This window comes from Acromyrmex echinatior, chromosome 15, assembly GCF_024713525.1.
Source record: "Acromyrmex echinatior isolate Ae372 chromosome 15, ASM2471352v2, whole genome shotgun sequence".
Classification (NCBI taxonomy): domain Eukaryota; kingdom Metazoa; phylum Arthropoda; class Insecta; order Hymenoptera; family Formicidae; genus Acromyrmex; species Acromyrmex echinatior.
Window position 1 is genome coordinate 6,311,722 of NC_141866.1, and position 23,322 is coordinate 6,335,043.

The window sequence follows — 23,322 nt, forward strand, 5'->3', positions numbered from 1 at the left end:
TATTATCGGGTTCGGCTTATCTCGAACAGTTGGTACCCGAGAAACTTTTGTACCCATACATATAAAAAATTACAATAATGCATGTATTTTATTATTATTAAATATATTCTTTCGTAATCACTATTTCGTAAGGAAATTATTCTGTTCTATTCATTTTTAATAAGTGATGATTTTTAGTGGGTAGATAGATGATTGAATATATTTTCTTACGAATTTTAATATTATATTAAAAAAGTGATGAAAATGGTAATTGCAATTGACATGCTACGAAAATTACTATTTCATTACTATCGTAAGTGGTCTGGAAGATTCGGGATTTACAACCTCTTTTAACAAGACTGCTGGTGTTTGACGGAATGCTTAATTTTTTTTTACAAATGGACATTATGAATTTGACGTAGAAAATTCATTCTCCACTATGAAAATTGCTGTTCTTTATATCGGATACTAATTATAGCATATCACAAGACGGAGAAACCTTGATTCGTTTACATTATTGGAATAAGTTATCTTGAAAGTGCTGTCATAAATATATTGATAAATGACTTTTTATCACAATATTAATAAGTTTTATATTCGCAAGTTAGTAATTAATAGTAAATACGATTGATTTGTTAGTATTTCTTCCGCGTTTATTAATATTTCATTAAACATTGTTTAGAAAAATTTGTGTTATCTTCGACGTTTTCGTATAATCCTGCATTATTAAAATTTGTTAATTATGCCTTCTATTATATCAAATTTATATTATATTTTGAATACAGAGTTTAATAATTGTATATTGTATTATAAATAATAATTATTATTGTAATATTGAATTGTATAAAGTTACAATAAAGGATAATATTAAACAAATTGTGTAATATGATTGTTAATTATTGTATTATATTTCGCTATTTATATTGCAATATAATTAGCGAAATATAATAAAGTAAGACAAAAATAAAAAAAACATTAAAAATATATTCACCTGCAAAAACCGACTACTAAATTTATTAACGACTCGTTTTCTTTTTTTTTTTACGGGTGAATATATTTACTAAAAAAAGAAAAGAGGACCGCCGATAAAATCGGCGGGGGTGGTGGAGGGCCTCTTTAGGTTGATTTGTTTTTATTTATTTAAATTTTCTTTGCAACTTTAAATTAAATATAATTTGCTTTATATAATTATAATAATTCCAACTTTATTCAACTTGCTTGCAAATATATTTAATAAAAACAAAGCAACCTTTTGAATACTATCAAAGATAGTATTAAAATTTGTATTTTAATACAAAATGATTAGCGAAATAAGATAAAACATTAGAAATAAAAATGTAGAATAATATAAACATAAAAAAACAAATATATAAATACTCGCAAAAAGGACCGTTATAATTTATAGTCCGTTTAATTATTGAAATTGCTTAAATAAATATGTCAAATTAATAGAAATTTCAACGATTTCAGCGATTTATTTTGCATCAGAAATATCAGAAAAAAATTTTGTTGTTTGATATCCACTTCTTTGAAGAAGAATTGTGCGCGGTAACATTTTGCGATTACAGGTTTTTTTTTACAGGTTTTATTACAGGTTTTTGGGCCGTCCTCTCTCAGGTTTTTCTCTATATGAAATAAATGGGCAAGTTCAAAACGGCAAAGTGGCTAGGCATTCTTGTTGACCGAATGAGCATGATTAGTTCTTCTGTAGATCAACCAATCATTTAATTGTTTGGCAAGCAGACCTAACTGCTTTGCTGACTTGAAATCGCTTAAACTGTGCATTTTTTTAAATTCTTTTGTTTCTTTTTTTTTACTTTTAATACAATATATTATGCAATAAGATATATTACAATAAATTACTTATACATTTTTCAGATAATCTGACAAAAATAAGATTGCTTGTAATAAGAGGCCCTCCACCACCCCCGCCGATTCTAATCGGCGGTCCTCTTTGGATTATAAGGATAGAAATAATACATTGCTTGTAAATGTCGTTACAATTACTTGTTTATAGTAACGTTTTGATAATAACGATTTGATAATAACGTTAAAATTTTGTATAACGGTAACTAGACTGAAGTTTGGAAAATCACTTTTGAAAAGTAATTTGTTATCATTATGAGTTATTTATTAAAAAGGTATATAACTCGTTATTTTATTAGTAAAAAGGTAAAAAGTAACGCATTACTAATACGTTACTCGTTACTCGCTACGTATAACGACTAATGTAATGAATTATTTTTTTAATAATAAATAACGAATTTTAACAATAAATAACGAATTACTTTTCAAAAATGGCTTTCTCAATCCTGACGCTAGTTATCTTTTTAAAAAATTGCAACGTTATTACTAAATCATTATTATAAAAAATAACAGTAATGCAAGTAACGCATTTCTTTCTATTCCTACTTTGGATACATATTTTTTTCATTTTTTAATTTAACATTTTTCATTTATACAATTTCTTTTATATCATAATACACTTTCTTTTATGTCAAAATACAATGCATTCCACATAATATAAATTATAATTTAAAAATATTATAATTATAATTTAAAAAATAAAATTACAAATATATAATAGTTAAGCCTTTATAAAACTACTCGCATTTACTGAATATCATTGTAGTGCATCCTATTATGTATCCTATCTAAGATTTCACAATTTCCTTTACAATGAAATAATATTTTTAATTTAAATTAATTTAAATTCAAATTTTATTCGATAAAAACGGATCAATCTTGTAGAAGCCCTCCACCACCCCCGCCGATTCCGATCGACGGTCTTCTTTTTACGATATATTGACGACGTTCAGCAGAGAAAGCAGCATTGCAATTATTGTAAAATCCTTCAATATTTGGTTCACTCATTTATAAATCCATAAAGAATCAAAAGCAAGAACCAAATATATTGAAGAATTTTACAGTTGCAAAACTGCTTTCTCTGCTGAATGCAGAGCTACTGTTTCACATTTTTATTAATTATATATAATTTATTTTTGATATCAAAATACAATGTATAATAATAACAATTAATAAAATATACTTCAGACTAGAAAAACTATAAAATATAAAATTACAATACATATAGTTCAATCAAATAATTTTATAAGACTATTCTGCTTTTATCGAATATCATTGTGGTTGTTATGCATTTCATCTAAACTATATTTTATAATTTTTTTTATAAATCTTTTATAAAGTAATATCTAAATTAAAATTTCATCTGATAAAACCGGACTAAACTTGTAGAAACCTTCAACCATCCCCGCCAATTGCGACAGGCGGTCCTCTTTTCTTTAGTTCTAAAACACAATAGGTACAGTAGGTCTCTTATAAAAATTGTCTAATCATAGTCGAATATTCTTTTTACAATCGACTATGATTGATTAATTTCTCAAGGCTTATTGCATTTATACAGAATTTATACGTCTTATTATTTATACGTTTTAGGATTTATACGTCATACTGTAAAATGAAGTTTAAAAATTCGGGATAACTAACACAAATTTTAACAGTGCCCAAACAACGCGCATATATCAAAATCTAAACATAAAAAATCTTAAAAACCTAATCCTGAATTTGAATATGGTTGGTTTCTTAGGCATTTTTCAAAATTTAAGTAAATGATATCTTGATTAGATTAAAATTATCCCATTTCGCGGTACATTTTTGTTATTTACATTATATATTCTATATACAATTTCTTTTACATTATATATAACACAATACAAAAGAATTACATTATAAAATTGAAAATATAGCATAATGTGCAATAAGAATACATGTAAAATTTCTTTAGGATATAAAATTACATACGAAACGTTCGGTATGCGTTTAATAACACAATTTTGTTACAATACAATGTGAAATATGTGGATATATTCGACAAATGTGCTTTATTACGTAACGTTTCTTATATTAATTGAATAGCAATTGCAAAGTTTATTTTGCTTTATTTAATTTATACAAGCAACCAAAAAGATTGTTAATAAATTTATAATATAATAACTACATTTTCATAAGATTCAAGCAAAATGCATAGCACGCAAAAAATAAGCAAAGCTTTAGTGCATGATGATGATCAAATAAAAAAATATACGACAAATAAAATAATCTCATCAATTCTAGTATACACAATTTTGATTCCATTTCAACGTAAGTCTCGTATAATTATTATTTCTCTACATGATAATACATATCAAAAAATATTTGCATCTATTTTAATAATACAATCAAATAAATCAAGTAATATATTTAATCACGTGTGTAAATTCTAATTCCCGTTTTATTTCATCAAAAATCGCGTTATTACTGTATTTAATAGAAGATAATCGACAACAATTCGATCAAATCAAGTCCCTCAGCTGAGTGGCTCGTTAAGCTATCCGACAGAGAGAAGAATGATCTATATATATGCTGGAGAACGAGCTATGCTCTACTTCTATCGAGTTTCACAGGCTTAAGCCGCAAAAGGAAGTTAAATGACCCATTGAATACCAAGCACTCCACCGTAGGAGAAAACAAATTTCCAGAATACTCCCAATAGTAGCTATTTCGATAGTGAATTAACAATCGTAACCTTTTTCCAAATCTTTGCATAATGCAAGTATAATGGAACTTCCAATTTACTTTATTTTGATGATAATTTAATCGATATTCATCAGTTTTTTTAGTATATGAGATCAAGATTCGCGCGAAAAAATAGATATATTCTTCCATTATCAAATACATTTTTTTATTACAAAAATATGGATAGAATGATTTTTATCGAAAAGTGGTTACAAATGATTATATTTCGAAATAATAAAATACATATTTTAATATAATTTATTAAATGTGTGAGCACAAAATTTCTCAGGTACCGACTGTTCGAGACGAATCGAACCGATAACAACAAGACTTCAATTAATTTCATAATCAAATATTTAGTAAAATAAGATTTACGTTATTTTATACCTTTCTATAACATTTCAACAAATATAGTCATATTTCAACAAATAATTAGGCTTATCTAAATATTAAATGTAACATTTAAATAATTAAAAATTATCAAAGTTTTACTGATATCGGGGTACCCAATCGATTCGTCTCGAATTTATTAAGTATCCACACATTTTTAATTATGTTCATTGTATCATTACAATAATCTATTCAAATAAATATAAATCTTTTTGAAAAAATTTATCAAGTGAATAAGAACTAAAAATTCCTTACATAATATATACACGATATGTACACTATGTATGTATTTTATTATATAAAGCAACCTAAAATATTTAAAAATTAATTAATGTTCTGAAATATGTAAAAATTAATTAATATTCTGGAATAGAAGGATGTCCAGCGCCTGAAAAAATTTCTTAAAAAAGCTAAAAATTAAAATAAAAAAATATATTCATTTATAACCATATTTTTTTCTCAAAAAAAAAAATTGCGAGAAGCGACCAAACTTGTGATTTTAATTTATTTAATGTAATCCATTCTTTTCTATAACAAATGCTATCCATGTTCAATTCGCTAAGTCTTTTTATTGTCAAAGCAGCATTAATATTAATTAATGGAAGAATATTTATAGAAAACAATAAATTCTTCTCTTAAAAAGACAAATTATTTAATTGATTTCGCGATTCAATTTAAAAAGCATTAATTAAACTATTGGGTCATCTAAAAAGTATCCGCGGTTTTTTGTCACTAGATGGTGTTCATAGTCAACACATCTAGTGACAAAAAACCGCGGATACTTTTTAAATGACCCAATACATTGTTCTCAAACGCCAAAATCACAACTCCCGGGATTGTAATTTAAAAAAAAAAAAAAAACAAACAAACAACAACACCAACCAACAAAAAAAAAACAAAAAAACAAGATTAATTGTAATGCAAATCTTCAGAATCATCAGGGCATCAAACTAGAAGTTTCGGATGGGTCCCACGGAAAATGACGAAAAGTGTCTTTCCACGTTAAAAATCACTACGACTTTCTGTCAGTACAAACCACGAAATTTATTAATGTCCATTTGACGCAAAAGACAGCAACAAAGTTCTATCGAGCAATCACATTTAAATAAACGTAAAAATAATGTGATGTTTTCATAATTTTTAACCGATTTAACATATTTCATACAAAACAAAATTTAAGAATTGGTTTAATAAATATTTAATTACTTTTGGAATACGTTTATACATCGTAAGAGCGACGTAAAATATGAAATAAAGCGGACAAATATTGAAAATACATATCATAATCATTCTTATCAAATGTAATTATGTCTTATAATAAACATACTACAAAATAATCAGAATACTATAATAACCACAATTAATACGGAATTTTGAATAAAGTATGTACCGAATTTATTAACAATTCTTTGGTATAGAAAAATGTTTTTAAAGACGTCTCAAAACAAATGTTTATCAAATACATTGATCTCCGTCTTATTGAACGCATCCGATTACAATAATCAACATTATTTATAATTATTATCCATCAATGTCATAAATTACAATTACAATACATAGTAACTATAATACGTAGTATTTACACATAATATACAATAATATACAATTATTATTACATAAATTAGAAATATAATACATAACGTAGTATTTACAATAATGGCCCAAGAAAAAATGTTTTATATATAATTATATATATAATTATATAATATATAAAATTATATATAATATATAGAATTATACATTTTATATAATAAAATTATACATTTTATATAATAAAATTATACATTTTTTATATAATATATAAAATATTTTTTCCCGGGATCTCTAAAAATTCCTTTAAAATTAAAACATAATTTTTAATTAGTATTATTATAAATATAACAATAATAAATAGATATTATTTCTATTATTATTACATTTAAAATAATATAAAATTATTTAATATTTAAGATAAAAATAATAATAATAAATATATTATCATATTTATTACTATTATATTTAAATTATTATTTTGTCTATATACATATACCTACAATTTTTTCAACATTATAAAATTATGTCCACCTGCTTCTACCTAAACATATTCCTACCTGTATTTTTATCTAGCCGTATATCTACCTATCTATCCGTATCCCTACTTACTCATATTCCAATCTACATTCCTATTTGTCTATTAGGTGTTGGAATTAATTCGTAGCGTTTTTTAATGAAAGAATGTTATTTATTTCACATGAGCATTAAAAAATACATTAATGAAAGTACTTCCCATCACTTGTAAAACGCTACGAATTAATTCCAACACCTAATAATTTTTCTCTATCTATTTTTCTATACCATATATTTTAACTTAATGAAATAAATCTATAAAACCGACATGCGACTTATTAATTCTCTGTTGATTAATTCAGCAAGATACTTGAAACTTACCCGAGTGAGACATCTGAGAAGAATTGCAGTTTCAATAAGAGCTAGTTAGAATTTAAGTAAGATATTTCCAATCTCGTACATATATGACAAAATGTACATACATGAAAAAAATAGAAGAAAATTAAGTAAATGAACTACTGTGTACATTACCTTATACATCACGTGATCAATATTGACCACTTACCTTATTCCTTGTATTGTATTTCTTCTTCTTTCTTCGGGCCAGATGGAAATTATCTTAAGTAAATGATTAAATCTGGCTGCAGTTTGATTGCATTTCGTTCAGAAATCAATATGAAAAAGAAAAACTCCTTCTCTAGCCGATTTATATTTGTTGACAATATTATGTTTGATTGACATTAAATTGACATTAAACACGCAAGTCGATGATATTGAAAAATATAAGACAAAAAGAAAATACTTTAATATAAGACAAAGAGAAATTAATTTTAAAAAATTAATGCACACAAGTTGCATAAAATTTCTCCGTGACGTATTATATTAATTTAGAATTATATTTAAGTCTAGAAAAAATTTACTTATTGCTTATACTTATATATAAACTCATTTTGATCAACAGACTTTCTAATATATATATATATATTTCTAATATATAAAATAAAAATTTAAATAGCATGAAGCAAAAAAAATTTAACAGCAATAAAAAAATTATTAGGTGTTGGAATTAATTCGTAGCGTTTTACAAGTGATGGGAAGTACTTTCATTAATGTATTTTTTAATGCTCATGTGAAATAAATAACATTCTTTCATTAAAAAACGCTACGAATTAATTCCAACACCTAATATAATTTCTGAAATATTAAAAAAAATATACATGAAGAAAATGTAGTAATAACAATATCATGTTGGATAGTTTATTTATTGCATCGCTGAAAATCAAAAGTTTCTATCGCAGACACAGAATTTAAACCAAATCTTGTTCAAATTAAGTCTGCCAGTAATAATGACTTCAACATAAATTAATGATGGCAATCATAAAAACACTAATAAAGACAAAAAATTATAATAAAAAATAGATTACCATATAACCGATCTAAAAGATTCTACGATAAATCTAATTCTGCAATAAACCTCTAATATTTACATTTCATACAGGGAAAATATTATCAATTTGATGAGAATTGTCTTTGCTGCAGTTTCTTCGTGGCACGTGCAAAACAAAAGCGCGGATTAAAAGCAATGGAGATTTGCGATTTTCGACGCGGTGGACACGGGACCGACAGTGAGATCATTGCGAATACGGCTGGCTTCTCGTGTCATGTTTAACGCGCGTCTAACGTCGACGAGGCCTTCATAACCACAATACTTTGCGAACCACAGTAGTCTGTGTCACAATAAATGTGCAAACGCTTGGCTGATAGACGCGACGTGAGGCAATCCACTTTCTGGGGCGGTATTGCCCACATCCCTCGTGCATTAATTGTGGTTAATTCGGCTTATCGGCTTGTTAGACGCTGGTCGTACGAGACAAGCTCGACGGACCGGCAAACGTGACCGAGAATTGAGCACGTATGGCAACGATCTCACATATCGGGCCGTATCTCGTATGTAAGCAAATTTCGATTTAAATCCGAAAAGAATCCCCGAAAAAACGCAATGTGCCTTGCACGTACCGAAAAGAAGCTGCAATAGAAAAATTAAATGATTAGCGAAAAATTATAGGGGATTATTGAAAAGAAACAAATTAAAATAATTGAAACGAAGGAAATGCTAAAGGAGGGAAACTGTAAACATAACGTTCAAAGGAGAAATTAAGACGAGTTCTCCGAAAATGTTAAAAATGCTTGCTCATTAGTATTAAATATTTGCTCCCATGTCATTTTCCCACCTATTCTACAAATCGTCAATGTGCTTTGATTTCTCTATTGCAACTTTCCTCTCTAATTTCGTTAATGTAGTACGTTTCTCGTTCCGCGTATCTTGATTTCTTTTCTCAAAAAACCTTTTTAACGTCTCGGGAATCACTTTCTATCTCGGCTGTAGCTTCTTCATGGTACATGCAAGAGACAATGCGAATTGCGCGAAGAAGTAATTTACTACGACCCACGCGGTGGACACGGGACCGACAGTGAGATCATTGCGAATACGGCTGGCTTCTCGTGTCATGTTTAACGCGCGTCTAACGTCGACGAGGCCTTCATAACCACAATACTTTGCGAACCACAGTAGTCTGTGTCACAATAAATGTGCAAACGCTTGGCTGATAGACGCGACGTGAGGCAATCCACTTTCTGGGGCGGTATTGCCCACATCCCTCGTGCATTAATTGTGGTTAATTCGGCTTATCGGCTTGTTAGACGCTGGTCGTACGAGACAAGCTCGACGGACCGGCAAACGTGACCGAGAATTGAGCACGTATGGCAACGATCTCACATATCGGGCCGTATCTCGTATGTAAGCAAATTTCGATTTAAATCCGAAAAGAATCCCCGAAAAAACGCAATGTGCCTTGCACGTACCGAAAAGAAGCTGCAATAGAAAAATTAAATGATTAGCGAAAAATTATAGGGGATTATTGAAAAGAAACAAATTAAAATAATTGAAACGAAGGAAATTCTAAAGGAGGGAAACTGTAAACATAACGTTCAAAGGAGAAATTAAGACGAGTTCTCCGAAAATGTTAAAAATGCTTGCTCATTAGTATTAAATATTTGCTCCCATGTCATTTTCCCACCTATTCTACAAATCGTCAATGTGCTTTGATTTCTCTATTGCAACTTTCCTCTCTAATTTCGTTAATGTAGTACGTTTCTCGTTCCGCGTATCTTGATTTCTTTTCTCAAAAAACCTTTTTAACGTCTCGGGAATCACTTTCTATCTCGGCTGTAGCTTCTTCATGGTACATGCAAGAGACAATGCGAATTGCGCGAAGAAGTAATTTACTACGACCCACGCGGTGGACACGGGACCGACAGTGAGATCATTGCGAATACGGCTGGCTTCTCGTGTCATGTTTAACGCGCGTCTAACGTCGACGAGGCCTTCATAACCACAATACTTTGCGAACCACAGTAGTCTGTGTCACAATAAATGTGCAAACGCTTGGCTGATAGACGCGACGTGAGGCAATCCACTTTCTGGGGCGGTATTGCCCACATCCCTCGTGCATTAATTGTGGTTAATTCGGCTTATCGGCTTGTTAGACGCTGGTCGTACGAGACAAGCTCGACGGACCGGCAAACGTGACCGAGAATTGAGCACGTATGGCAACGATCTCACATATCGGGCCGTATCTCGTATGTAAGCAAATTTCGATTTAAATCCGAAAAGAATCCCCGAAAAAACGCAATGTGCCTTGCACGTACCGAAAAGAAGCTGCAATAGAAAAATTAAATGATTAGCGAAAAATTATAGGGGATTATTGAAAAGAAACAAATTAAAATAATTGAAACGAAGGAAATGCTAAAGGAGGGAAACTGTAAACATAACGTTCAAAGGAGAAATTAAGACGAGTTCTCCGAAAATGTTAAAAATGCTTGCTCATTAGTATTAAATATTTGCTCCCATGTCATTTTCCCACCTATTCTACAAATCGTCAATGTGCTTTGATTTCTCTATTGCAACTTTCCTCTCTAATTTCGTTAATGTAGTACGTTTCTCGTTCCGCGTATCTTGATTTCTTTTCTCAAAAAACCTTTTTAACGTCTCGGGAATCACTTTCTATCTCGGCTGTAGCTTCTTCATGGTACATGCAAGAGACAATGCGAATTGCGCGAAGAAGTAATTTACTACGACCCACGCGGTGGACACGGGACCGACAGTGAGATCATTGCGAATACGGCTGGCTTCTCGTGTCATGTTTAACGCGCGTCTAACGTCGACGAGGCCTTCATAACCACAATACTTTGCGAACCACAGTAGTCTGTGTCACAATAAATGTGCAAACGCTTGGCTGATAGACGCGACGTGAGGCAATCCACTTTCTGGGGCGGTATTGCCCACATCCCTCGTGCATTAATTGTGGTTAATTCGGCTTATCGGCTTGTTAGACGCTGGTCGTACGAGACAAGCTCGACGGACCGGCAAACGTGACCGAGAATTGAGCACGTATGGCAACGATCTCACATATCGGGCCGTATCTCGTATGTAAGCAAATTTCGATTTAAATCCGAAAAGAATCCCCGAAAAAACGCAATGTGCCTTGCACGTACCGAAAAGAAGCTGCAATAGAAAAATTAAATGATTAGCGAAAAATTATAGGGGATTATTGAAAAGAAACAAATTAAAATAATTGAAACGAAGGAAATTCTAAAGGAGGGAAACTGTAAACATAACGTTCAAAGGAGAAATTAAGACGAGTTCTCCGAAAATGTTAAAAATGCTTGCTCATTAGTATTAAATATTTGCTCCCATGTCATTTTCCCACCTATTCTACAAATCGTCAATGTGCTTTGATTTCTCTATTGCAACTTTCCTCTCTAATTTCGTTAATGTAGTACGTTTCTCGTTCCGCGTATCTTGATTTCTTTTCTCAAAAAACCTTTTTAACGTCTCGGGAATCACTTTCTATCTCGGCTGTAGCTTCTTCATGGTACATGCAAGAGACAATGCGAATTGCGCGAAGAAGTAATTTACTACGACCCACGCGGTGGACACGGGACCGACAGTGAGATCATTGCGAATACGGCTGGCTTCTCGTGTCATGTTTAACGCGCGTCTAACGTCGACGAGGCCTTCATAACCACAATACTTTGCGAACCACAGTAGTCTGTGTCACAATAAATGTGCAAACGCTTGGCTGATAGACGCGACGTGAGGCAATCCACTTTCTGGGGCGGTATTGCCCACATCCCTCGTGCATTAATTGTGGTTAATTCGGCTTATCGGCTTGTTAGACGCTGGTCGTACGAGACAAGCTCGACGGACCGGCAAACGTGACCGAGAATTGAGCACGTATGGCAACGATCTCACATATCGGGCCGTATCTCGTATGTAAGCAAATTTCGATTTAAATCCGAAAAGAATCCCCGAAAAAACGCAATGTGCCTTGCACGTACCGAAAAGAAGCTGCAATAGAAAAATTAAATGATTAGCGAAAAATTATAGGGGATTATTGAAAAGAAACAAATTAAAATAATTGAAACGAAGGAAATGCTAAAGGAGGGAAACTGTAAACATAACGTTCAAAGGAGAAATTAAGACGAGTTCTCCGAAAATGTTAAAAATGCTTGCTCATTAGTATTAAATATTTGCTCCCATGTCATTTTCCCACCTATTCTACAAATCGTCAATGTGCTTTGATTTCTCTATTGCAACTTTCCTCTCTAATTTCGTTAATGTAGTACGTTTCTCGTTCCGCGTATCTTGATTTCTTTTCTCAAAAAACCTTTTTAACGTCTCGGGAATCACTTTCTATCTCGGCTGTAGCTTCTTCATGGTACATGCAAGAGACAATGCGAATTGCGCGAAGAAGTAATTTACTACGACCCACGCGGTGGACACGGGACCGACAGTGAGATCATTGCGAATACGGCTGGCTTCTCGTGTCATGTTTAACGCGCGTCTAACGTCGACGAGGCCTTCATAACCACAATACTTTGCGAACCACAGTAGTCTGTGTCACAATAAATGTGCAAACGCTTGGCTGATAGACGCGACGTGAGGCAATCCACTTTCTGGGGCGGTATTGCCCACATCCCTCGTGCATTAATTGTGGTTAATTCGGCTTATCGGCTTGTTAGACGCTGGTCGTACGAGACAAGCTCGACGGACCGGCAAACGTGACCGAGAATTGAGCACGTATGGCAACGATCTCACATATCGGGCCGTATCTCGTATGTAAGCAAATTTCGATTTAAATCCGAAAAGAATCCCCGAAAAAACGCAATGTGCCTTGCACGTACCGAAAAGAAGCTGCAATAGAAAAATTAAATGATTAGCGAAAAATTATAGGGGATTATTGAAAAGAAACAAATTAAAATAATTGAAACGAAGGAAATGCTAAAGGAGGGAAACTGTAAACATAACGTTCAAAGGAGAAATTAAGACGAGTTCTCCGAAAATGTTAAAAATGCTTGCTCATTAGTATTAAATATTTGCTCCCATGTCATTTTCCCACCTATTCTACAAATCGTCAATGTGCTTTGATTTCTCTATTGCAACTTTCCTCTCTAATTTCGTTAATGTAGTACGTTTCTCGTTCCGCGTATCTTGATTTCTTTTCTCAAAAAACCTTTTTAACGTCTCGGGAATCACTTTCTATCTCGGCTGTAGCTTCTTCATGGTACATGCAAGAGACAATGCGAATTGCGCGAAGAAGTAATTTACTACGACCCACGCGGTGGACACGGGACCGACAGTGAGATCATTGCGAATACGGCTGGCTTCTCGTGTCATGTTTAACGCGCGTCTAACGTCGACGAGGCCTTCATAACCACAATACTTTGCGAACCACAGTAGTCTGTGTCACAATAAATGTGCAAACGCTTGGCTGATAGACGCGACGTGAGGCAATCCACTTTCTGGGGCGGTATTGCCCACATCCCTCGTGCATTAATTGTGGTTAATTCGGCTTATCGGCTTGTTAGACGCTGGTCGTACGAGACAAGCTCGACGGACCGGCAAACGTGACCGAGAATTGAGCACGTATGGCAACGATCTCACATATCGGGCCGTATCTCGTATGTAAGCAAATTTCGATTTAAATCCGAAAAGAATCCCCGAAAAAACGCAATGTGCCTTGCACGTACCGAAAAGAAGCTGCAATAGAAAAATTAAATGATTAGCGAAAAATTATAGGGGATTATTGAAAAGAAACAAATTAAAATAATTGAAACGAAGGAAATTCTAAAGGAGGGAAACTGTAAACATAACGTTCAAAGGAGAAATTAAGACGAGTTCTCCGAAAATGTTAAAAATGCTTGCTCATTAGTATTAAATATTTGCTCCCATGTCATTTTCCCACCTATTCTACAAATCGTCAATGTGCTTTGATTTCTCTATTGCAACTTTCCTCTCTAATTTCGTTAATGTAGTACGTTTCTCGTTCCGCGTATCTTGATTTCTTTTCTCAAAAAACCTTTTTAACGTCTCGGGAATCACTTTCTATCTCGGCTGTAGCTTCTTCATGGTACATGCAAGAGACAATGCGAATTGCGCGAAGAAGTAATTTACTACGACCCACGCGGTGGACACGGGACCGACAGTGAGATCATTGCGAATACGGCTGGCTTCTCGTGTCATGTTTAACGCGCGTCTAACGTCGACGAGGCCTTCATAACCACAATACTTTGCGAACCACAGTAGTCTGTGTCACAATAAATGTGCAAACGCTTGGCTGATAGACGCGACGTGAGGCAATCCACTTTCTGGGGCGGTATTGCCCACATCCCTCGTGCATTAATTGTGGTTAATTCGGCTTATCGGCTTGTTAGACGCTGGTCGTACGAGACAAGCTCGACGGACCGGCAAACGTGACCGAGAATTGAGCACGTATGGCAACGATCTCACATATCGGGCCGTATCTCGTATGTAAGCAAATTTCGATTTAAATCCGAAAAGAATCCCCGAAAAAACGCAATGTGCCTTGCACGTACCGAAAAGAAGCTGCAATAGAAAAATTAAATGATTAGCGAAAAATTATAGGGGATTATTGAAAAGAAACAAATTAAAATAATTGAAACGAAGGAAATGCTAAAGGAGGGAAACTGTAAACATAACGTTCAAAGGAGAAATTAAGACGAGTTCTCCGAAAATGTTAAAAATGCTTGCTCATTAGTATTAAATATTTGCTCCCATGTCATTTTCCCACCTATTCTACAAATCGTCAATGTGCTTTGATTTCTCTATTGCAACTTTCCTCTCTAATTTCGTTAATGTAGTACGTTTCTCGTTCCGCGTATCTTGATTTCTTTTCTCAAAAAACCTTTTTAACGTCTCGGGAATCACTTTCTATCTCGGCTGTAGCTTCTTCATGGTACATGCAAGAGACAATGCGAATTGCGCGAAGAAGTAATTTACTACGACCCACGCGGTGGACACGGGACCGACAGTGAGATCATTGCGAATACGGCTGGCTTCTCGTGTCATGTTTAACGCGCGTCTAACGTCGACGAGGCCTTCATAACCACAATACTTTGCGAACCACAGTAGTCTGTGTCACAATAAATGTGCAAACGCTTGGCTGATAGACGCGACGTGAGGCAATCCACTTTCTGGGGCGGTATTGCCCACATCCCTCGTGCATTAATTGTGGTTAATTCGGCTTATCGGCTTGTTAGACGCTGGTCGTACGAGACAAGCTCGACGGACCGGCAAACGTGACCGAGAATTGAGCACGTATGGCAACGATCTCACATATCGGGCCGTATCTCGTATGTAAGCAAATTTCGATTTAAATCCGAAAAGAATCCCCGAAAAAACGCAATGTGCCTTGCACGTACCGAAAAGAAGCTGCAATAGAAAAATTAAATGATTAGCGAAAAATTATAGGGGATTATTGAAAAGAAACAAATTAAAATAATTGAAACGAAGGAAATTCTAAAGGAGGGAAACTGTAAACATAACGTTCAAAGGAGAAATTAAGACGAGTTCTCCGAAAATGTTAAAAATGCTTGCTCATTAGTATTAAATATTTGCTCCCATGTCATTTTCCCACCTATTCTACAAATCGTCAATGTGCTTTGATTTCTCTATTGCAACTTTCCTCTCTAATTTCGTTAATGTAGTACGTTTCTCGTTCCGCGTATCTTGATTTCTTTTCTCAAAAAACCTTTTTAACGTCTCGGGAATCACTTTCTATCTCGGCTGTAGCTTCTTCATGGTACATGCAAGAGACAATGCGAATTGCGCGAAGAAGTAATTTACTACGACCCACGCGGTGGACACGGGACCGACAGTGAGATCATTGCGAATACGGCTGGCTTCTCGTGTCATGTTTAACGCGCGTCTGACGTCGACGAGGCCTTCATAACCACAATACTTTGCGAACCACAGTAGTCTGTGTCACAATAAATGTGCAAACGCTTGGCTGATAGACGCGACGTGAGGCAATCCACTTTCTGGGGCGGTATTGCCCACATCCCTCGTGCATTAATTGTGGTTAATTCGGCTTATCGGCTTGTTAGACGCTAGTCGTACGAGACAAGCTCGACGGACCGGTAAACGTGACCGAGAATTGAGCACGTATGGCAACGATCTCACATATCGGGCCGTATCTCGTATGTAAGCAAATTTCGATTTAAATCCGAAAAGAATCCCCGAAAAAACGCAATGTGCCTTGCACGTACCGAAAAGAAGCTGCAATAGAAAAATTAAATGATTAGCGAAAAATTATAGGGGATTATTGAAAAGAAACAAATTAAAATAATTGAAACGAAGGAAATGCTAAAGGAGGGAAACTGTAAACATAACGTTCAAAGGAGAAATTAAGACGAGTTCTCCGAAAATGTTAAAAATGCTTGCTCATTAGTATTAAATATTTGCTCCCATGTCATTTTCCCACCTATTCTACAAATCGTCAATGTGCTTTGATTTCTCTATTGCAACTTTCCTCTCTAATTTCGTTAATGTAGTACGTTTCTCGTTCCGCGTATCTTGATTTCTTTTCTCAAAAAACCTTTTTAACGTCTCGGGAATCACTTTCTATCTCGGCTGTAGCTTCTTCATGGTACATGCAAGAGATAATGCGAATTGCGCGAAGAAGTAATTTACTACGACCCACGCGGTGGACACGGGACCGACAGTGAGATCATTGCGAATACGGCTGGCTTCTCGTGTCATGTTTAACGCGCGTCTAACGTCGACGAGGCCTTCATAACCACAATACTTTGCGAACCACAGTAGTCTGTGTCACAATAAATGTGCAAACGCTTGGCTGATAGACGCGACGTGAGGCAATCCACTTTCTGGGGCGGTATTGCCCACATCCCTCGTGCATTAATTGTGGTTAATTCGACTTATCGGCTTGTTAGACGCTAGTCGTACGAGACAAGCTCGACGGACCGGTAAACGTGACCGAGAATTGAGCACGTATGGCAACGATCTCACATATCGGACCGTATCTCGTATGTAATCAAATTTCGATTTAAAACCGAAAAGAATCCCCGAAAAAACGCAATGTCCCTTGCACGTATCGAAAAGAAGCTGCAATAGAAAAATTAAATGATTAGCGAAAAATTGTAGAGAATTATTGAAAAGAAACAAATTAAAATAATTGAAACGAAGGAAATGCTATAGGAAACTACAAACAAAAATCAAAGATTATCGAAAGAAAAGAAATTGAGAGAGATGATGAAAGTACTATAGAAGGGAGATTAAAAAAGGAACATGTTAAGATGTAACTAAAAATGATGTAATTAAGAAGGATCCTTTCAAAATGCTTGAATAGTTAAACACTTGTTTCAAAATTTATGATTTATTTCAATGTAACTCCTTGTTTCTTTTTACCGCAACGCAGAAAGTTATATTTATGTTTAATCAATTTGCACGCATGCTATGGTGTCAGTATATACCAATTAACAGTATAACATTGATGTTATAATATTTAATATTGTAATTATGATAATGTAACACATTGTTTTAATAATTAGTTTACAGCGTGATAATTTGGACAGAGTAACAGAAATTTTAAAATTGTATAAAATAATTAAGATTGTATGATGTATTATATACGACGAATATATATACTATCGATGCAATAGTATACATATGCTTTATGTATTTGATTGAATACACTCTGCAACTTCAATCATTTACACAATTTCAAAATTTCTATTAACTTGTCCAAATTACTCCGCTGTATCCTATATTGTTAACTGTGGAGTTATATCATTGATGTTATGTTACTGGTTTTTTGTGTTTATACTATGTAACAAAAGTATGAAATAATTTATGGAAAATCATTGAAATCTTTCGCATGAAACAGATTGCGACGAAAGAAGTATTATAAAAAGGGGAAATTAAAGAAATGTATGTTACAAAAATTAAGAAAATCCTTTCAAAGATACATTAATTGTGTGCTAAGCTGTCAATATCGAATAGAAATATTTTGTACATATTTATTTAAATTTATTCAGCGATGCAAAAGATTGTTTATATTTATCCTGAATGAATAGGCATTATATACCTTAAATAGGTATATATCCAACAGAATTGTTAAAGTTATATAAAAAAGTAACGAAGTTACTAATTTCGTTATTTTTTTTTAATAACGAATGAATAACGAAATTATTTTTCCTAGTGAATAACAGTAACGATAACTAAATCAGTTTTTAGGAACTAATAACGAAATTTCACGTTTCTCTTTTCGTTATTCCGTTGATACAGAATTATTTTAATAAGAATGCGTTCACTCCTTGAGAAAATTTACTTTTAACGAAGTTAAAGTTTTTAAAAGTTTATTAAAAAAATTTTGAGGTAATTCAAAGTATGTAAAGAGATAAGTCAAAATAACAAATAAAATTTTTAAAGTTTTTCAAGGATAACTTATAAATATAATATAATCGTACAGTGCGTTAGTTTCTTTCAGTTGTTCTTAAGTAAACTTTAAAAAAAAGTTTAAAGTATTCAAATTTACCTTTATTTCTTTGGTTTTCTCTACAGTAAATTTTAAGTATTCTAAAATAAATTCTTTTAAGTTTTCTAAAGTTAATTTTCCTAAGGGACACCTTGACAAAAAAGCAAAAAGCGGAAAAGCAATGGCCAACCAGAACACTCGCGTTGGTAGTAAGTAGTGCAAAAAGCCAAAATTGTCGACACTATCTAACAGGACATATTGAATAACAATTACCTATTATTAAACGAAAATTCAGTGATACAAATTAATTATAATTTGAAGTTAAGATAATATGTGCTGATGCAAATTAAAATATGTTTCATGATAAAGAACTAATAAAATAAAACAAAAATACAGATTAAAAAACATTTGTTCTTATGTAGTTATAATTTACATAAATGCAGTCATTTTTGAAAAATGAAAAAGATAATGATTTTTCTCGGTTACTTTAAGTAACAATAACGCGTTATTTTTTAGAATCGGTAACGAATAAAGAGTAACGAATTACTTTTTACCGCAATAAATAATGGTAACTATAACGCATTATTAAAAAACGATAACTTTAACAACCCTGTGATTTGATAATCTAAACGAAGTATCTATTCATTATTTGATAATCTATTCATTATATTAGGTGTTGGAATTAATTCGTAGCGTTTTTAATGAAAGAATGTTATTTATTTCACATGAGCATTAAAAAATACATTAATGAAAGTACTTCCCATCACTTTCTACTACTTTTGACCATCTTTCGGGCAGTGAATGAATACCGCGTCGGAAGAACTGTTCATCTTTAGATGAAATCCAGGAATCGAACCATTTTGTACAATCTTCGTAAGATGTGAACTTCTGCTCGCACAAGCTATGAGCTAATGATCGAAACAAGTGGTAGTCGCTAGGTGCAATATCAGGAGAATACGGCGGGTGCGGTAGCACTTCCCATTTAAGTGTTTCCAGGTATGTTTTTACCGGTTTTGCAACGTGTGGGCAAGCATTGTCGTGCAGCAAGATGACTTTATCGTGTCTTTCGAAGTATTCCGACCGTTTTTGCTTCAATGCACGGCTCAAGCGCATCAGTTGCCGTCGGTAGAGATCTCCAGTAACGGTTTCATGCGGTTTTAGCAGTTCGTAGTATATGACACCCTTCTGATCCCACCAAATACAGAGCAGGAGCTTTGAGCCATGGATATTGGGCTTTGCCACTGATGTTGATGGTTCGCTGGGCTTAACCCATGACTTTCTGCGCTTTGGATTGTCATAATGGATCCACTTTTCGTCACCGGTAACAATCCGATGCAAAAAACCTTTTCTTTTCTGCCGTTGAAGCAGCAGTTCGCACGTGAGAAAACGTCTCTCAATATCCCTTGGTTTCAATTCATATGGGACCCAATGTCCTTCCTTCTGGATCATGCCCAAACTTTTAAGACGTTTTCCTATTGTTGAGAAGTCAACTTCCAATGACGTAGATAATTCTTTAAGTGTTTGACATGAGTTTTCATTGAGCAGTGCCTGCAAATCGTTATCTTCAAATTTTTTCGGCTGACCAGGTCGCTCCTTGTCATCCAAGTCGAAATCACCAGCTTTAAAACGTGCAAACCACTTCCTACACGTTTGCTCAGCCAGAGCATGTTCACTATACACATCCACTAAAATACGATGAGCTTCAGCTGCACTTTTGTTCATATTAAAGTAATGAAGCAAAACTCCCCGCAAAAACACTTTATCTGGCACAAATTTTGACATATTCAATGAATTATACAGTATTGTTATTTATGATTTCAAGAAAGGTTATGTACGGCAAATGACGTCCTATGATAGATGTTTACAATGTATACAGAACTATAGGTAACAACGAAATAGTGTACTGCTTGTGCCATCTCTTGTAAAACGCTACGAATTAATTCCAACACCTAATAAGTAAATTATAATGCCGCAAAGTTGCTTCACCTGCAACTGATGTCTCTCCTATGTCTCCTTCTCCTTTCAGATTTTCAATTTCTCCTTTTACTTCCTCACAAGTTATCGGATCCTTATTAGATTGCACTCACACACGATACACAATAATGGAGTTGTAATACTTCTGTACAACACTAATCTGTAACATATACAAATATATTCAAATATGAATAATGTCTAAGTAAATATATTGAAGAATAATTTTATTGAAGTTTACGTACGCAAGTAATTTTATTTATGATTTGAAAATTAAAGTTTTTGATATAAAATTTAATTAAAAAATAAATCTCGTATTAATTATAAATATCTTAAATATTTATATATTTTTTTAAGTATAAATATTTTATTAAATATTTAAAAAATCTTAAAATATAATATAAAATATTTTTTTTATTTGAGATATAGTATTACATGCAGTACGCAATTATATTACATAAATTTAAAATACTGTACTACGCATATAATTACTTTCACCAATAGTAAATAATAAAATTAATTAATTATGAAATGCTCACCTCGCAATCCTTCGTGCTATCCGTCATCCCTATCATCGCTCCGATTTTAATTTCACTTTTTCTTTTATGCTTTCTTATATTGCTTTTTTTCGTGCTACAACATGCAAAAACAAATAAATTATTAATTACAATTAACTGTGGTTACAATTAATTACTAGAATAGCAATCGCGCTGCTTTATTATACTTTATTCAACAGTCTCGACGTTAATCACACTTAACGCGTATTTAATCATGTTACTATTGTAACTACTGTTAATAATGGAAAAATCGAGGCATTCGAAATTACAGTTTAATACCCGTGCTATTTCATAAATAAAACGAGAAATGAATTGCATTTAATTATAAAGCTCGTCTGCGCGATCAATTTCACGCCAAAAGCTATGTGACGACCCAGGGATAACGTCGCGACGATGCTATAATACATGTTTTGGTTTCCAATTGAACAAGTACTGCGAAATGCACGTTTGATTAAATTATTAACGTACAATTATCAAAATCTATTATGCAATATTTCAGTGAAAAAGTTAGTAAATAAATGCAAGTTTCACCTATTAAATGAGTAACGATGCCACCTCATCCGGAGCTAATCTATCCCGGAGCTGTTGCGTCCTGTAAATGAAACGTGTCGCGTTGGATAGCGAGGATTTCGTTTCTTGCGCAGACTGCAAGCAACTTCACGCATCAAAAGTGACGCGGAGCGACGACGACGCTACGCGTCCCACTTTTCGCGTTTATACATTTTCCGTGCACATTTCGAGCATAAATAATATACGCGCATTGCATTGTAATAGAATATTGATTATGTTTATACCGTGCATTTAGGACACGACCAATATAATAAGTGTCATTTATCCTGTAGGTTAAACAAAGATACTTATCATAAATGTAGCTACTATGACTAGATATACTGGCTATGACAAGATATTCGCGACATTCGTAATAAGTTGCTTTATCAATTATTCACGCAATACACCTTCAGTCGGATAAATATTAAAATATGCGTTTTAATAATTATATATTTAATAGTAATATATGAGCGCGAAATTGATATTTCGTGTCAGTTGAGTATTGCAAATGAGGAAAGTACAATGATAAAAGTTTTTTTTTAACCAATTAAACGCTACGCTGAAAGTATTTTTCGCAATAATCGTTCCGTAGAATCAAAAGTAATAAGGCCGCATAAATTTTGACGATGCTAAAGTTAACTGCGCGCAAAAAAAACCTAACACGGTATCGACGCCACGGACGAAACGCTTGTCACTTGTTACTTGTCTCGTCGATCGTCTTATGTCCGCCGCGATCACATCAAGATGGCGAAGTAGCGTCGTTTTTCGCGTGCGGTCAACTTCATGCATCATCAAAATTAACGCGGCGTATTATCTTCGATTCAACCAAACGAATATATTGCAAAAAATACTTTCGGTCGAACAATCAATATACTATTAGCTCTACGTTACACGATATTTAAAATGTTATAGGAAATTTACGGCCGCGAAAACAGCGGTATTAATAATTACATACATATTAATAACGTTAAGTATTTTATTTACACGTAAGACATGTTAAAACTGTTCGAGAACTAAAAGCGATCGGTTCTTAAACATTTCTCGCGTCGCGTAAAAGTATCAGTAATTTGACAATTTATGTTACCTTGTTAGTATAATTCAAATGCGCAATCCTCTTGAGCCGTTTTCCGTCGTTTTATTATTCTCTACAGGAACTAAAACACTTCTGGAGATCAGGATACTTCTGGAGGAAAGGTCCACAATTGAATCGAAGTGAAGGTTGCGAGATATTTCAACGTAATATTACAGGACACAATCCTATCTCCCGGTCGAATCACAAAGTCTCGAGATCGAGAATTACACGTTATTTATAGGAGTCGCGAAACCTCGAACCCCACCACTCTCAAGCCAGCCAATGAGCACGAGTCTCGCTGCGGGTGCTGTATCCGAGCGCTTAT

General features: G+C 33.5%; 1 long non-coding RNA gene across 2 annotated transcripts; it reads right to left on the minus strand.

Moving 5' to 3' along the window:
* Positions 1-1,006: 1,006 nt before the first annotated feature.
* On the minus strand, positions 1,007-23,231 carry LOC147907236 (uncharacterized). Of its 2 annotated transcripts, XR_015547645.1 has the most exons (5): positions 23,010-23,231; positions 21,908-21,968; positions 21,359-21,452; positions 20,835-20,982; positions 1,007-7,631 (listed from the first exon to the last, which is right to left on the minus strand). It is a non-coding gene; the product is annotated as an uncharacterized LOC147907236 (long non-coding RNA). The 2 variants fall into 2 exon arrangements; XR_015547644.1 differs by lacking the exon at positions 1,007-7,631 and having other exon boundaries at positions 20,612-20,982; positions 23,010-23,229.
* Between the last annotated feature and the right edge of the window lie 91 nt (positions 23,232-23,322).